The sequence below is a fragment of the Colossoma macropomum genome, unplaced genomic scaffold (assembly GCF_904425465.1).
Source record: "Colossoma macropomum unplaced genomic scaffold, Colossoma_macropomum, whole genome shotgun sequence".
Lineage (NCBI taxonomy): Eukaryota > Metazoa > Chordata > Actinopteri > Characiformes > Serrasalmidae > Colossoma > Colossoma macropomum.
In genome coordinates, this window is record NW_023494803.1 from 4,132,400 (window position 1) to 4,144,814 (window position 12,415).

The window sequence follows — 12,415 nt, forward strand, 5'->3', positions numbered from 1 at the left end:
GTTTCACCGACATGTCAGTCTTTTTTTCGCAAAATCTGATTCACTCACCACTAAAGCGTCCAGTCCAGCCATAGTGCGTGTGACTGAGGTTTGAGGAGAATAGCGTGTAGTTGCTCAGGCTTCAATCAGCTGACTGCTACTAACCCAACTGTCCACCGAGCCTGCTTATAAACACCAACCCACAGAGCAGACATGTGGCCCATATGACGCCACACGGCAGCCAATGAAGAACAGCAAGAGACAGGAGAAGTGAGAGAGATCGAACGGGGGGTGAGAGCGACGGAGCGGAGAGTGAGCGAGCTAGAGAGAGAGAGAGAGAGAGAGAGAGAGAGAGAGAGAGAGAGAGAGACGGATGGAGGACAGATAGAGGATGACACTGGGTGCTGTTTGAAAGCCTTGGTTCACACATGAGGAGGGCATGTGTGACCTCTGTTCTGGAGGGAGGTGAAAAGACAGAGAGAGAGAGAGAGAGAGAGAGAGAGAGAGAGAGAGAGAGAGAGAGAGAGAGAGAGAGAGAGAAAAGAAACAGTAGTGACATCATGGAATACAGTAAAGTAACATTTAAATGAAAAAGAATGATAGAGGAAGAGACAGAAAGAGACAGAAATAGTAAAAGAGATAGACAAAGGAAAGTGAGAGTGAAAGAGTGAGAGAGAGATAGGGAGAAAGACAGGCAGAGAGAGATAGAGAATGAATGAGCGACCATAAGAGACAGAGCAAGAAAGAGAGAGAGGCAGAAATGGTGAAAGAGACAAAGGAGAAAGAGAAAAAGAGAGAAAGTGAAAAAGTGAGGGATAAATGGAAACAAAGAAAGAGAGAAAAAGAGTGAGAGAAAGAGAGAGGAAGAGAGAAAGACAGAAAAGAGAGATAGAGACAGAAAAAGCGAGTGAGAGAGAGAGAGAGAAGAGAGAGGAGAGAGAGAGAGAGGCAAAGACAGAGAGGAGAGATGAGAAAGAGAGAGCGACAGAGAGAGAGAGAGAGAGAGAGGGAGAGAGAGAGACAGAGAGGAGAGATGAGAAACAGTGAGGACATGAAGAAATACAGTGAAAACAATTTAAAAGAAAAAGAAAGAGAGAGAGAGACAGAAACAGTGAAAGAGATAGACAAGAGAGAGGAGAGTGAAACAGAAAGAGAGAAAGTGAAAGAGTGAGTGAGAAAGAAAGTGAGAGAAAGAAAGAGGGAGAGAGACAGGCAGAGAGAGGTAGAGAGACAGAAAGAGAGAGAAAAGAGACACAAAGAGCAAGAGAGAGAAGAGAGAGAAAATGTGAGAGAGGAGAAGAGAGACAGAGAGAGAGAGAGACAAAGAGAGAAAGAGAGAAAGGGAGTAGAGAGAGAAAGATACACAAGTATGCACAGTGAGGACGTATGGAAACGGTGGAATAGAGTCACAAAGGCATTTCAAAAAAAGGGCCAGAATGAAAGAGGCAGAAAGGATGAACAGATGCAGCAGATGTGATGTCTCTGCTACTCACTCTGGCAGGGCTGGAGCAGCAGCTGTCCGGTACAGCTGCGCGTGTTTCAGCTCTGCAGGTCTGCAACCCTTCACAATCTCAGTTCCTCCTACCGCCTCCTCCAAAAAGTCACAAAGTTCAAGTGTGAAAGCGTTAAAAAACAGCTAACCGTCACCGCAGCATTGATCACGTCGTCAATGCTTACCTCTCAGTGTGTGGACAAAGTCTACTAAAGCGATAGTTTGATTAAAACGTGCTCAATTTATTTCTTACCCCAAGTGTAACTGATCAGTCAACAAAGGTTTGGTGTCTGAAGTTTGCTTCTTTAGTTTTGCATGGAGCTATGAAGCTAATGTAGCTAAGTAGAGGGAGAGAGAGAAGAGAGAGGAAAGAGAGAGAGAGAGACAAAGACAGAGGGAAGAGAGAGAGAGAGAGAGAGAGAGAGAGAGACAGAGTGAGGGAAGAGAGAGAGACTGATTACCTCAAATATTTTAAGTTCAATAATTCATTTATACTTAAGTAAATTCGGCACTAATTCCATTTGTTTTGTTGATATTAAAATGATTGAGTATTGGGAACTCATGTTTAAGCTGTTCTAACCCAAAATAATTAAGTAATTGTAAATTAAATTAACCACTGGGCCATCATTTTGACAAATTCATATTGTATTGTATTGCAGAGATATGATCATAGGTATTTGTAACAAGGTCTTGCCCACCTTAATGTCACTATAGACCACCTCTCCAAACACTGACAGTACAGTCCAGAGTCCAGATGTAGCCTCTGTAGCATTAAGCCACAGCAGATCTGCTGTCAGCAAAGAGGAACTCAGTATCTCAGCTCTCCCAACACTGATTTTTGATCAGTACTGATCGGCATGAGTCACAAAAGTTTATAAATCTAGTTGACACAAGTGAAGGTAGGCTGATTACAACAATGCAATACACAGATGGTGAAGAGACATGCCCAATATGTAAATAAATGGTACTAAGAACCAACAGCAAAGTGTTTTACTCAAGAAGGTTGCATTGACCAAACATTTATCAAGTAAAGCTGAGAGTCTAAACTACATTGCAAGAAGTTTGTTTAACTTAAAGATTCCATTTAATGGGAAATTCTCAAAATAAAGTTATGGAAAAAGCACGAAAGTCCAAATCATTTAAATATAAACATTTACGCCGCCTATCACGTTAAGACACACTAAATTTTCAACAGTCTTTAAAAACAACCCATTATTGGCCTGTTTGTATTTGCATTTAAAGTCAAGTTAAATAAAAAATAGTGAATATAATACATTTAAATAAAGTTCCCTCAACTCAAAATATGCTGAAAAAAACAATCTTACTCAAAATGACTGAGTTACTATCTCAACAATTAATTTTTGAGTTAATTTGATTTTTTCAGATTAAGTTACTCCAAATTTCTGTAGAATTTAAGTTCTGTTAATTTATTTTTTTCATTACGATGTGCAGAGTTTTACAGTGTAGTATCTCATACAGTGTCCAAAAACCACATAATAAAATCTATTTGAGATTACTTAAGTGTGTAATGACATAGGCATGCAGTTTACAGTATGCTGTCTATTAGCTATGAGCTTCCATGACTTGTAAACTATATAGCCTCTGAGTCATAGTGCAACAGTAAAGCAGCAAATGTCAGAGCCAAAAGATTTTTAATTATAAAGCACTTTCATGCCGGTGGCAGCTCAAAGTGCTTTACAGGCAAGTGATAAAGCTTAACAGTAATACAAGAAATTATAAGTATTAATTTAGAATCATAGAAAAAAATGACACAGATCAAATTAAAAGATAAAAACCACGAGACGTAGAGTTTTAATTAAATGCTTACAAGTTAAAGAGATTCGTTTTTAGATGCTTCTTAAAAGTGAGCTCTGAGCTCAACTGTCTAATAAAAGGTGAAGCAAGCTTCACAGTTTAGAAGCAGAATAACTGAAAGAGTCTCCACATTTTCTGTATTTTATAGAAGGTCAGTATCTGCAGATCTTAGATCTCGTGTTGGAACATAAACAGACAGACACTCTGTGATGTAAGTGGTGCTTTAAGGTCATTTAGAGCTTTAAAAACTAGTAGCAGAACTTTAAATCTATCCTGAGTGATACAGGCAGCCAGTGCTGCTGTTTTAAAACAGGAGTGATCTGATCTCTCTGTATTGTTTTTGTTAGGATGCTGATGCATTTTGTACGAGTTGTAAAGGATGTATTGTTTTCTTACGAAATCCAGTAAGAAGGTCATTACAGTGATCAACTCTGCTGTAACAAATGCATGAACAAGTTTAAATAAAAGATAAAACATAGCTCAGAGTCTAAGACCACACCCAGGTTGCACACTTCAGGTTTGGTATATGAAGCTAAAAAATCAAATTTCTTGTAAATTTATTTAAAAATAAAATTAACCAATAATATTACGTTTCACCTCTTCTTATCATCAAGAGGAGACGCCCAGCTTGCTCAGATACTCTCCCTAAAACCATATTTCATTCAGATACATGTCAGAGCACGGAAAGGAAATGAGTTATGATCTCTGATTCACACCAATGTTAATTCTGTTCCATAAAAGGCATTTGTGCTGCATCTTCACTGACAGACTATCACAAACCGATCTGAGCATCTGAGTTTTGCTGCTCAATCAAAACCCTGTAAATCAAAGGGGGTCAATCAGAACCCTGTAAACCCAGTGGAGACCAATCAGATTCCAGTAAACCCAGTGTTGACCACTTAGAATCAAAGAATCATGTCAACTCAGTGGGGACCAATCAGAACCCTATAAATCGGGGCAGGAGGCAATTAGAACCCTGTAAAACCAGGGGGATCATTTAGAATCCCATGAAGCCAGGAGGACCAATCAGAAGCCTGTAAACCCAAGGGGGGATAATCATCACCCAGGAAACCCAGGGGTACCAATCGGAATTCGGTAAACTTAGGGGGACTAATCAGAACCCTGTTAACCCAAGGTTACCAACCAGAATTCTGTAAATCCAGGGGGAGCAATCAGAACCCTGTGAACCCAGCAGTACATCAGAATCATGTAAACCCAGGGGTACCAATCAGAACCCTGTTAACCCAGCAGTACATCGGAATCCTGTAATCCAAGGGTACCAATTAGAACCCTACTAACCCAGCAGTACATTGGAAACCTGTAAATTCAAGGGAGACCAATCAGAATCGTGTAAACTCAGGGGGACCAATCAGAACCTTCTAAACCAAAGGGGACCAATAAGAACCTTGTAAACCAAAGGGGACCAATAAGAACCTTGTAAACCCAAAGGGAATATTTGACATTTTATAATCTGGAGAGAATCTTATAAACCCAGAAGATGAAGAACTGAAAACTCGTACATTAAAACATTAAAGTACCTTTCAACTCTCCTTTATTAGGATGTCAGTTGCCAGGTTAATGAATGGACCCATTTCAAAAGAAGCTCATCGGCAGTGCTAGAATCCATTCTCAGTGCATAAGACATCCATTTTCTATTCATCAAAGCTCTGATCTGACCTAGTTTAGATCTCCTCCAAAACAAAAGAGAAGAAACCTTTCTCTCGTGCTTTTCTCTCGCTCCCACAATTCAGTTCACTTCTATTCATTTCAATTCAGCTTTAAAATTCAACAAAAAGGCTTTTCTTTAAGCTCTGTGCTGCTGTAACTCCATCTTTATTCCTAACAATCACTGACACGCTGTTTCACAGACACCAACCAGCCGCAGAACCCCAGAGAGCTCAATCAATGAATGAATTACCTCTTCATTATCTTCCTGTCAGACAGTAATCTACAGCTCCAAGCATGACAAACCCTGATCCACACTGATCGACTCACAGACGCTCGAAAATAAATAGCTCATAAACAAGAATATTTCAGACTCTTCTGTATGAAGAGTGCATTATTCATGCTGATAAAGGTTTTGGTTTCATGTATGATTTCAGTCCAGATCATCGACCACAATATTCAAGTAATGGTTCTGTTCTGAATACCACAACACTTTCAAAACAGACTCAGTGTTTACCATCTTATTGTCAGTTCATTAATACATAGATATATTGGAACATATTGCAGTAGGTGGTTAGCTGTTGATTAACTGACAAGTGATTACAATCTGGGGTTAGCTTAGATGTTAGCTACATGTATTTCTATTTCTACTTCTAAATAAGAAACTCTGGTGTTTTTTTCTCTTCACCGGTTTGGATGTAAGCCTGTAGTGCTGGTCGATAAATCATCTATACTGGTATACCGTGATAACAACGTAGCATGACATTTCGTTTCAGTTTTAGCAATAATTTTAGCAATATATTTGACAGATAGTGACCACTGTATCCCTGATAAAATGTCAATAATATAGCAGTGCCCAATGAGAACCCTGTAAACCCAAGGAAGACCAATGAGAATCCTGTAAACCCAGGGGGGACAACTGGAATCCTGTAAACCCAGGTGGACCAACCAGAACCCTGTTTTTTCAGGGGGAAAGATCAGAATCCTGTAAACCCAATGGGACTGATCGGAATCCTGTAAACCTAGGGGATCCAATCAGAACCCTGTAAACCTAGGGAACCAATCAGACTCTTGTTAACCTGAGGGAGAACAATGCAAATCCTGAATACCCAGATGGACCAATCTGAATTCTGTAAACCCAAGGAGGACCAACCAGAATGCTGTAAGCTTAATGAGAACCAATGAGAACCCTGTAAACCCAAAGAAGTCTAATCAGAATCCTGTCAACCCAAGGGAGAATGATTAGAATCCTGTAAATCCAGCAGGACAAATCAGATTCCTGTAAACCCAATGGGAACAATTGGAATCCTGTAAACCTAGAGGGTCCAATCAGTATCCTGTAAACCTAGGGAACCAATCAGAATCCCGTTAACCCAAGGGAGAACAATGAGAATCCTGTAAACCCAAGGAGGATCGATCAGAATCCTGTAAACCCAAGGAGGATCGATCAGAATCCTGTAAACCCAAGGAGGATCAATCAGAATCCTTTAAACAATGGCTGATACCACCCGTAATCATTGCTGTGTTCCTAATGCACCAATAATTCAACCAAACAGCCTCAAGTTCCCACTCAATCAAGTTAAAAAATGTTCAACTTCGGCTGAAAAGCTTCGCTCATCATGTGTCACTTTTAAAGAGGTAACCAATCAAAAAAGAGAGAAAAACTAAAGAGTGAATATGGGCTGTACAGTAGGAGAGATTTACCCACATTTGTGATTAAAAATGCTCCAAGAAAAATATTTATTCGCTGTAATGTGGAAATACAATGCTGTCTCTGTGCTGGTTGTGCTGTTCAGGGCACTTGCTAATGTTTGCACGACCTGCTTAAGCCACGTCAAACTAGCCTTTCCATGTCGGAGGAACTACCAGACATGCCAACTGCTCTACCTATGAGGATTTTCAGGGGAGGCTAAAAAACCGGTGACTCTCCATTGCAGCTCTGTTAAACAGGGGCAGACGGAAGTTTGATAACGCCATTATTTGCAGCCGGATGTGACGATGCAGTGACTGTGAAAAAGGTCTATAGCTTCGGTCCTAAGTTCAGTCCTAAGTGAAGTTGTCATGGTGACTAAGCAGATAAGATTTCAGACTTATGCAATACATTCCCTGGTCATATATGACTAGAAATAACTGCCCAAAGGCTTTAGCAAGATTGCAAATGGACAAACCTCCCTACAAGGACTTTGCTAGCAATATTAGGCTAACATGACCTATGAAATTCTCTTTTAAACACAACTTTGCTGCAAACTTTAACGCCAAAAGAGGTGAAACTGTGTAGACTCTGCACAGCATGGTGTACTGCATGTATAATTGCTAAGCTAGAAAAGTTCAAACAAAGCAATTACCTAGAGAGGAAACAAATCATGCTTAATTCATAATGACAAAGCTTAAATCTTGTTCCTCATTGGGAAGCTGCATCCTCCTTTGTCCCCCTCTGCTCAGATGAATATTTAAAGAGCAGTTGCTGATGAACGTTTGCAGGCACGAGCAGTTAAGGGTGGCTAAGGTAGTTTAGATGGAAAACAGGAACAGTGAACTGAAATAATTTAAAGGCTGTAGAACTGTTAATCCCTGTAACATAAATGCACATCTAGGACAGAGACACACCTGAGACTAGGCTGTGCACAATCGTCAAGAACGTCTAATGTCTTTCAACTGAAAAATGAGGACAGCTAACCCTACTGTTATACAGAAATGGTCTTCCAATGAAAAATCAAGTTTCTAAAAGATTTGTTTCCTAAGAAAGTAAGTAACCTTCCCTAAAAGTTTGAGTTAAACTTCTAGTTATGAGTTAATCAGTGAGTTACTAAGGATGTACTGGAGGGTAAACACTGTTTATGTACATTTTTAAATTTGATAAGAGTTTGCTTACTTATTTAACTTGATTAACTCACTTATTAATTGGTATTTCTTTAAAATTTCAATAGTGACGAATCTCATTTTCACTGAACACAGCTAAAGATACCTCTGATTTTTTTCAGATCTTCTCCTGGATACACTTACTTCCCTCTGCTCAACCTCCCAGTTTCATTTATCAAATGTGAAAAGAGCCAAAAAGGTCATAGCCTACTACTTAGGCTAGGGGCTTAAGCAATAAATTTTACAATTAAACTAATTTTACAAATTTTCTCAAAGAAACTTGCTAGTAGTTGCAGCCATGAGTGCCAACTGCAAAGAGACATTGAGTTACACCCCAAAACTAAAGAAGGGGGCGTAACGCCCCTCCAATCCTAGTGCAAAGCCATGGTAGTGAAACTGCATAGAACACTGCGATACAGCTGCGATAGTGAAACTGCATTTAATAGTTGTAAACCAGTATAGATTTCAAGTAAGCCTGGTCGCTACGGCAACCAGAAACCTGTGGCGCCTTCGCATGTCTCACTTGCTGATTCTTCCCCATTCAGGGTTGTCAAAAGCACTTACTCCAAATTCCCAAAAAGAATCAGTGGGAGATATTAGGGACATACAGAAATTTTAGCCACTGAAAATGGCATTTTTGATTTTTGGCCAACAGAGAAAAACAGGCAGAAAATCAGAAAAATCAAGATTAAATAGACCTACAGTGAAGTATCAAAATCTGAGATTTTATTTATAATTTGAATGCTAATGTCAATGAAACAAATGACTAAAAACACTGTTACTTTCTCTCTCCTGCACTGATTACCGCAGATGTGTTCAAGCAGTGGATCAACGGTGAAAATTCAGCCGCTTGGATCCATTTCTGAGTTTCTGCAAGTGAAAATATACAAGTGAGTTGTAATCACTCTTCATGAAGGGGGTAAAACATCCAAGAGCTTCTACATTACAGGTTCGATACCACTTGAAAACATGACATCCCACTCGACAAGCAGAACTCTGCAAAACAACAGATGCAGAAAGGAAAGTCCCCGCTAGCAGTTAATGTCGTCTGTAACCACAGTTGTCAGGGCGACTGGATTTCATAGAATTTTGATATGTTTATTTTATGCTAAATGTTTTTATAATTGTTTAATGTCAGCTCTTTTTTTTTGGTTTTCGGTTTTGGTTTTCGACCAAGTGTGTCCTGCATTTCGGTTTCGGTTTTAGCCAGAAACTTTCATTTTGGTGCATCACTAGAAGATACCCAATCATATTCAGGATTAGCAATCTTTTTAGCTACCACTGTGAGGGCAACACAGAAGGTTACAGTGAACTTAGCAGCGTTTTGGAATTTATTTAAATGGCTGAGGAAAAGCTTTTATAGGAGAAATCAGTCCTGAAAAAACATTTGTATTCTTATAAGATATTGTTTTAGCATAGAGAACTAGTACTCCCCTGCTAGAAAACATGGCATAGACAGACAAGGACTTTCACCAGCAAAATCAGCATATGTTGCGTTTTGATGCTGGCATGCTGGTCAACCAGTATGACCATGCTGGGGTGACCAGCTAAACAAGAACCAGGCCAGTACTAGACCAGCATAAACCAGCATAGACCAGCAAAGACCAGCATGAAAGGCTGTTTTTTTTCAACAGGGTCAGTATACTTGGGTTCATTAACTTTATTAATGTGAACCTTAATGTCACCTGTGATAATGTGACACCATGATGTATTGAGAAACTATCATGATATTGAATTTTATCAATACTGTCCAGCACTACGTGGTAGTTAGTAGAGTAGTGCATATATTCAACGCATGCAGCTCAGTTCACAGATGTCAAATGAATCAAAGCGTGACTGTTTTCCTGTAGCCAGCAGTGTTTCATTTCCTTTAAAGGTAGAGGGGAAAAAGTTTTCAAACTGAGCTCATAACTTCACTCATTGTAATTTCATAGCATGTTTTATTCATTTGGAAAGGAAAAACTGCTTTAGAAACGGCAGTAAATCTAAAAAGCTACTGGTCAGCAACTAATAAACTTTGTAACTTACACTGAAACCATTTAGATACAAGGTAAGATGTAAAATGTTTTAAAATTTTAATATAACTTAAGGCATACTTTGTAATAACCCCAGTTTTACAGGTTAACATTTATTAAATCATTTACTAAACTGAGCAATGAACATAAAGTAACATGAAAGAACCTAAATATAACATTCAGATTATATAATATGGATAGTCACTAGTTAAATTTACTCAGTTCCTAATACCTAAGTAACATTTTGTTAATAAGGAATCTACTCAGTTCCATTTTAGTACTTCACACTTAGTTCCTAATTCCTTTTTTGGGACTTATTTTTTCTTTGTGTTGAGTCAGTTCTTGAACTGCTTTGCTATATATATATATATATATTCTGGAGAGGTATGGTCGCCAGGAGTTGGAAATGTCTTGATGGCACTTAATATATGTAATATATACTTTCTCCTTCTTCCCGTAATGAAATGTAATGTGTACCTGAATTGTGAGCTATGCTGGCACCTTGAACAGTTAACTGAGTACTTGAATACCTGTACAGATCCCTACTCAGCATAGAGTTTTTTGAACCTGATACTTTTTACTCAAGTTTTTTACTTGCTTACTTTTTTCTCAGTGAAGTAACAAGATGCTCTTAGGCTACTGTACTCTGATCATGTGAAGAAGAAAAGGCCTATTTAAAGGTAAACCATATGTTCTGCTCTGGTAGTGAAGAGTCATGATCTAAATTATCTGTGGTTAACACCTATTGTGGCTAAAAATGACAGACAATGGATGATAATGGCAAGATAAAGCTATAAAACATGTGGAATGCTAAAACGTAGTCTCATCATCAGCCTATGATGATTAGCTGGATCTGAATGAATGATTCTGTGAGGCCACAATGAATTAATGCCTCTGAACAAGGTGGTTATACTGAAGATTATAACCGCCTTGACTGAAGATTGTTTTAAAATCATCTCCTTCCATTGTGAAGCTTCCAGTGTTTCTTTTATCTTCACCATAATGAACTATATGGTGGTATGAATACCACTGGCGAAATTTACAAAACCCTCAGTGCTAACATGATTATGGGACACAGAATCCTTTACATACAATAAAGCAATAGTTTTGCAAAAAAAAACAAAAAAAACAAAATTACAGTATTAGTTTTACATTAAATGTAGTTAATCTGCCCAGATTTGCTTCTTTAGCTTTGCATGAGGCTAATGTAGCTAAAAAGTAATGAAAACTTTTAACTCACCAATTAGCATAGCTAAATCATCACACGTGCCCAAAAACTACTAAAAATGCCTTAAGAGTGTCCCTAAACCTTAACTCTCATTGAGAATGTGAAGATGTATATTCACAATTATGCAAATTGAAATGCTCCCTTGCCTCCTGCTTTCCAAACCCTGCCTCTTTTCCCCACTACCCTGTATGGCAAACAGCGCAAATACGCATGAGGCAATGTTGGGAAATGTGTTTGAACAGATTGAGAGCTCCCACTGTAACATTATTAACCTTAAAATAAACAAGCGAGATTTTCAGGTTATCAGCCAACAAATGTTCAACCCGAAATGGAACAAGAATTGCTAAATGGTGAACTAATGAGTGCTCATAAGAGAGAAGAGTGGAGCTGGTTTTGCCAGCATGCTAAGCTACCACCAAAAAGTTTCTAGTAAGGAGAACTGCAACTCAATAAGTTCTTCTGGGTTTGTGAAATGCTAGAGGGCACTAGCAAGTCCAAAACGAATGGGTTCCCATGGAGCATTTGTGTAAAAATCATAGTTTGTAAGTCCTCCATCATTTTTACACATAGTACTAACACTAAATTCCAGTTATAGGACTTTTTGCCAGTTCATACATGTTCATAACATCAGTGAACAGAAATGCTAATGAGGTGATCAGCCTGCCTACTGATCACCTCATTAGCTTGCTTCCAACTGCCTTTTTGCTGTGGGGAAATTGAAAAGTTCTAGTACGTTTTCTTTGAGTTTTTTAAATGGAATACTTTCTTCTACTTTCCAGAATTAAAGGAAGGTCCCACTCAAATGGCAAGAAGCATGTTTTACTTTCTATTTTTAGCCATTTACCTCCATTCACCCACATTCACTGAGGACTCATACATGGAGAAGGCCCTCTAGTTTAATCATAAGTCTAATCATCTCAATTTTACGCCCCTTGGTTTCTGATTTTCCATTGGTTTCATGATATTTTCAGTGTTATTGGGTGAATCATACCTGTCAGAGCCATCACTTCTTAAAATACAGCACAGACCAATAAGCATTTCTTGCTGGTTTATGCTGGTTCAGCTGTTCACCAGCATACCAGCATCAAAACACACCATGTCGCTGCTGTAGGAACAAAACTTCGTATCTCCATTTTTGTTGTTTTTCACTTTTTGACATAAATTGAAAATGCTTGTTTCTCTTAACATAGCGTGTAAATTTCATGATGAATGGACCAAAAGAAAAAATTCTGGTTCCATTGACTTACATTAAAAGTAAAGTATGTTTTTTCCTCCCCCTAACAATTTTATTTGGAGATACAAGCTTTTGTTCCAACAGCAGTGATATGCTGCTTTTGGTCGTAATCAGCAAATCTACTTCCA

General features: G+C 38.6%; 1 protein-coding gene across 3 annotated transcripts in view; it reads right to left on the minus strand.

Moving 5' to 3' along the window:
* Nucleotides 1-12,415, minus strand: part of rasgrp3 (RAS guanyl releasing protein 3 (calcium and DAG-regulated)) — a 119,625-nt gene that overhangs the window by 84,880 nt on the left and 22,330 nt on the right. The window contains exon 1 of one of the 3 annotated variants that reach the window (XM_036592619.1): nt 49-130. The exons of the other annotated variants lie outside the window; for them this stretch is intronic. The gene's annotated coding sequence lies outside the window, so the exon portion shown is untranslated. Of the gene's footprint in view, nt 1-48; nt 131-12,415 lie in introns of those variants that run through there. 3 annotated transcript variants of the gene reach the window in all.